General features: G+C 41.0%; 1 protein-coding gene across 2 annotated transcripts in view; it reads left to right on the top strand.

Annotated features, from left to right (window-relative positions):
- The window catches only part of UBE2R2 (ubiquitin conjugating enzyme E2 R2), a 121,924-nt gene that overhangs the window by 1,569 nt on the left and 114,554 nt on the right, over positions 1-5,801 (top strand). The gene's annotated exons all lie outside the window — the stretch shown is intronic.

The following is a 5,801-nucleotide window of genomic DNA, read 5'->3' as shown; positions in this document are numbered from 1 at the left end:
GCCCTTTGTCCTCACCGTGCCACCAAGTTTGCCAACCTTTTTTTCTACAGGTAGAAATATCCACAGAGGGTGGAACGAGTCATGTAGGGAGATTGATAGCTTCCCACTTTGAGAGACAAAATTGAAACCTTCTCAAGTGGTTAACTCTAGCTAAAGGGGTGGTCTCACAGGTGACAAGTTATCTGAGGCGAGATCGCTTCTCTGGGTGGGATATATGTTTGCTTAGCGACCACAGACATTGTTTCTGTTGTTTCATATGGTTTTAGAACAGTGGTTATTCTAGAATCTAATGATTTTTTTTAACTCCAAGGTAGTTAACCTGGAGATAATGAGTGTTTGTTTTGTTTTGTTTTTACTTGAGTGTTTTTGCAGGGAGGAATCACAGATTGAAAGTTTGAATGTTTTAAATGATGCGGGCAGAGACAGAGGAAATGAGTGCTTAGGAATCCATTTAGTTTTATTTTTTTATTTCCAAAATTAAGTAAAATAGGCCAGTGAGTCAATTTTAGTTTGGGAGGGGTTATCTTGGCACAAGTTTTAAATGAGTATCTTAGTCATGTAGTTGTGATGTGTATTTTTAGGACTACCCAATTACTTAACTCTTGTTTTCTACCCTTCTAAAGGTGGAAACCTCAGTTTTATGCTTGAAATTAGGTCAACTTTATAGGAGATGGGATTTATACAGGAATGTTTAATATTCGCTACTGTGATAGTCACTGAATACTTAGAAAAAGCACGTTTTTAGAATATTATGTAAGTGCGGTACCCCTACCAAATGTTAGGCTTCATCTTTTGTGGTCAGCCTACCCTGTACTTTTCAGATGGAGGTATTTAAAATTTCTAACATGCAAGTTATTAGTAACAAAGTGGAAAGGTATTGCTGTGTTTATGTTGAAGCATATTCTCTGTTGTCAAATATAAATTTTTGTGCATACTGGAAAAATTAGTTGTACAAAATTGAATATATGTGATGATGCCTTTCTTTTTTTTTTTTTTGAGACTGAGTCTTGCTCTGTCACCCTGGCTGGAGTGCAGTGGCGTAATCTCATCTCAGTGCAACCACTGCCTCCCAGGTTCAAGAGATTCTCCTGCCTCAGCCTCCCAAGCAGCTGGGACTACAGGTGCACACCACCACACCCAGCTAATTTTTGTATTTTAGTAGAGATGGGGTTTCACCATATTGGCCAGGCTGGTCTCGAATTCCTGACCCTGTGATCAGCCCACTTTGGCCTCCCAAAGTGCTGGGATTATAGGTGTGAGCCACCGGCCTGGCCATGATGCCTTTTCTAACAAAGCATTGTTTAGCAAAATCTGCTGGCTAATGTTAGTGGAATAAAGTTTACTTTCCAAAAAATGTCATTGTTTGGTACAACTGATATTTAAAGTAAATAAATGGTTACTAGTTAGAATAATCTCACTCCAATACAGTTAAAAACAACAGAAAAAAAAAAAAAACTTGTACATGAGAGAAAATAATGGGTTGCAAATTGTAATATTTGTGTGTAAGTCTGGGAAAGGAGTGTGGAGAACCCTGTCTGTTTGAAATAGGTAGTATGGAAGGATTCCTTGTGTTCATATACTGATTTAAATTAAATGCTTCTGAACTTCAGTCCTTATTTAAAAAGAACGATTTAATCTCCTTTGCGACGTTAGATTTCTTAAGCTTTGAGTGTTTTTACCTTTAATTCTGACATGTTTGAAAATTTGTAAACAGGTTTTGTGGTTTAGTCTTGTGTGAGAAGTTTGTTCGATTTTATTTTCTACTACTTTTTCCCTTATTATATGGCCTTTTAGCCCATTAGTCCTTCATTAGAAAAAGGCAAATTTATGGTCAAGAACAGTTAACACTGGGGATATGTTTAAAACCATTGTTTTTATTTTACTGCTTTTGTCTTAGGACAAGGCTTTTAGTGTGTTTCACTACAGCTGCAGTTAAAAGTTGGCACAAAGCTTTCCCTACCATACCACTCTTCTCCCTTATTAAATGTTAGTCCTTGAATATTTAGTACCATTTATTTTCAAGTTAAACTCTTTTCCCTTTTTGGCATAGTCATTTGTGAAGGCAGTGGGACTGCCAGTCATTCTTTACATTTTTCATACCGTAACTCCTTTAACTTTTATATTTATGAAAAGGTTTCTAACTGATCTTTTTCACTCTGAAATAGTTGGCTCTTGTCTCTTAATCACAGGATCTGCGTTGGAGATTTGTGAGACCTGTATTTCACATAATTTTTTGATTCATCCTGCTTTTGCTTATTTAATATCTCCAATCTGTGTGATTCTTAGCTTTGGGCCATATAGATATAGAATGAGCAAAGATAGTTTTCTTCTGTCCATTCTGAATACCATACAATCTTTTTTGGCCTTACTATTTTTTTGTCTAGTTTCTTATTTTGCTACCATGGAGCAAGCCGGAATTTTATTGTTAATAGAAAAATAAATTGTTGGTCAAGTCAGTAGCTAATGAAGACTTTTAACAAGTTCACCCCTTTTCTTTTCAAAGGAACTTTTTCAGGGTCTTGCTCTGTCACTCAGTTTGGGGTACAGTGGTGTGATCATGGCTCACTGCAGCTTCCACCTCCTAGGCTCAAGCAGTCCTCCCACCTCAGCCCCCTGAGTGGTTGGGACTACAGGCGTGACTACGCCTGGCTAATTTTTTTTTTTTCTTCAGTATTTGTTAAGTGGGGTGGGGTCTCACTGTTTTGTCCAGGCTGGTCTCAAACTCCTGGGTTCAAGGGATCCTCCCTTCTCAGCCACCCAAAGTGCTGGGTTTACCTGTGTGAGACCATGCCGGCTGGAACTATATTTTCAAATAACTCCTGCTAAGGATTGTAGCTTAATGTGGGTGTTTTAGTACTGAACCTCCTTAGAACTTTTGCATTATTTATCTAAAGCATTATAGCAGTGAGTCTAGAGTCAGAAAGAGTGCCTCTTTTATGATATGCACAACAACTTTTTTTGAGATGGAGTCTCACTCTGTTGCCAGGCTGGAGTGCAGTGGCACGATCTCGGCTCACTCTAATCTCTGCCTCCTGGGTTCAAGCGATTCTCCTGCCTCCTGGGTTCAAGTGACTCTCCTGCCTTAGCCTCCTGAGTAGCTGGGATTACAAGCATGTGCCATGAAACCTGGCTAATTCTTTTTGTAGTTTTAGTAGAGACGGAGTTTCGCCATGTTGGCCAGGCTGGTCTTGGACCCCTGACCTTAAGTGATCTGCCCATCTCAGCCTCTCAAAATGTTATCACAGTTAGAGGCCTGAGCCACCACTCCTGACTAACATTTTATAGTTTCGATTTTATTAAATAATTTGATTGAGATAATGAAATATAGGTGTGTTCCATTTTTAGAAAACTCCAACCTGGTAATTTAGAAAGTATTTGTTATATACTTAAAGTTTTCCTTATTAGGAACATCTTTATTAGACCTAAATATGTACATATATGTGTGTGTGTGTATATATATATATATATTTTTTTTTTTGAGACAGTTTTGCTTTTATTGCCCAGGCTGGAGTGCGTTGGAGCCATCTCGGCTCCCTGCAGTCTCTGCCTCCTGGGTTTAAGCGATTTCTCCTGCCTCAGCCTGCTGAGTAGGTGGGATTACAGGCATGCGCCACCATGCCCAGCTAATTTTATATTTTTGGTAGAGACGAGGTTTCTCCATGTTGGTCAGGCTGGTCTTGAACTCCTGACCTCAGGTGATCCCGCCCACCTTGGCCTCCCAAAGTGCTGGGATTACAGGCCTGAGCCACCACGCCTAGTCTACACTGACTTATATTAAAGAAAGTCTTCCAAACTTTTTTTTTTTTAAAGAGATAGGGTCTCACTGTGTTGCCCAGGCTGGAGTGCAGTGGTGTGATAATAGCTCACTGCAACCTGAAACGCTTGGGCTCAAGGGATCCTCTTGCCTCACCGTCCTGAGTAACTGGGACTGCAGTTGCGTACCACACTTGTTTTAATTAAAAAAATTTTTTTGGGGGGCATAAAGGGTCTCATAGGCCAGGCTGGTCTCAAACTCCTGACTTCAAACAGTCCTCCCACCTTGGCCTCCCAAAGTGCTGGTGTTACAGATATGAGCTACCACACCCAGCCAGATAATTTTTTTTTATAAGAGAATATGCATTATTTCCTATGCTTCATTTGTTCTGCAATGAATGAATCTGTTTTCTGCCATCCCTCTTCCCCCTTAAAAAAAACAAGACAGACTTAGCTTAGGTCTGGCAATGTCATTTAGATATTTTATTTCTTTTTTTCTTTTTCTTCTTCTTAATTTTTTTTTTTTTTTTTGAGACGGAGTCTCGCTCTGTCACCCAGGCTGGAGTGCAGTGGCCAGATCTCAGCTCACTGCAAGCTCCGCCTCCCGGGTTCACGCCATTCTCCTGCCTCAGCCTCCCAAATAGCTGGGACTACAGGCGCCGCCACCTCGCCCGGCTAGTTTTTTTGTATTTTTAGTAGAGACGGGGTTTCACCGTGTTAGCCAGGGTGGTCTCGATCTCCTGACCTCGTGATCCGCCCGTCTCGGCCTCCCAAAGTGCTGGGATTACAGGCTTGAGCCACCACGCCCGGCCAATTTTTTTTTTTTTTTTCAACAGAGTCTCGCTCTGTTGCTCAGGCTGGAGTGCGCTGGTGCTATTTCGGCTCACTGCAACCTCTATCTCCTGTGTTCAAGCAATTCTCGTGCCTCAGCCTCCCAAGTAGCTGGGATTGCAGGTGTGTGCCACTGTGCCTGGCTAATTTTCTAATTTTTAGTAGAGACGGGGTTTTTGCCATGTTGGCCAGGCTGGCCTTGAACTCCTGGCCCCGAGTAATCTGCCTACCTCGGCCTCCCAAAGTGCTGGGGTTACAGATGTGAGCCAATGCGCCCAGCCTATTATTATTATTTTAGAGACAGAGTCTCACCATGTTGTCCAGGCTTGTCTTGAACTCCTGGGCTCAAGTAATCCTCTCGCCTCAGCCTCCCAAAGCACTGTGAATTATAGGTCTGAGCCATTGCACCCAGCCTATTTTATGACTTTTTAATTGGTAAAATATAGTTGAAAAAAAATTTTTTTTTCATAGATGGAGTCTTACTCTGTTGCACAGGCTGAAGTGCAGTGGCGCGATCTTGGCTCACTGCAACCTCTGCCTCCCGGGTTCAAGCAGTTCTCCTGCCTTAGCCTCCCGGGTAGCTGGGATTACAGGTGCGTGCCAGCACACTTGACTAATTTTTGTATTTTTCATGGAAACGGGGTTTCACCATGTTGTCCAGGCTGGTCTCAAACTCCTGACCTCAGGTGATCCACCCGCCCTGGCCTCCCAAAGTGTTGGGATTACAAGCGTGAGCCATTGCGCCTGGCTGAAAAAAATTTTTTAGGAAAATGATTGTTTGCCTTTTTGAGACAGGGATTCCTTTGAGAAATTGAAGAAATTTCTCAGAGAAAATGGGCACACGTAAACTAATTTTATATATTTTTTCAGAGGGTTTACTGCCGATAAGCTAAGAATCTTCTTTTAAGGTATTTAGGCAACTTAAAGACAATTTTAAATAGCTCTTTTAAAATTATAGAACAAATGCTCTTTTATTTCCCCATTTCTCTCAGTTAACTTTGAAACTACCTCTTAGGGCATTTAACTGTGTCTTTTTCTGGAAGATGAAGTTGTCTTGAATGCTGGGTGAACTAAGGCAATGTTATATAAATGGAAACACAGTTAAGGTTTAAGGGTTTTGGAAACTAAATGAAGTTTCGCTGTTTGTTGTTTCTCAGAAAAATTTTCTTTTTTTTTTTTTTTTTTTGAGACGGAGTCTGGCTCTGTCACCCAGGCTG

The sequence above is a fragment of the Trachypithecus francoisi genome, unplaced genomic scaffold (assembly GCF_009764315.1).
Source record: "Trachypithecus francoisi isolate TF-2019V2 unplaced genomic scaffold, Tfra_2.0 Lachesis_group16, whole genome shotgun sequence".
Classification (NCBI taxonomy): Eukaryota; Metazoa; Chordata; class Mammalia; order Primates; family Cercopithecidae; genus Trachypithecus; species Trachypithecus francoisi.
Note: the sequence above shows the minus strand (reverse complement) of the source record. Positions and strands in the feature narration are given on the sequence as shown.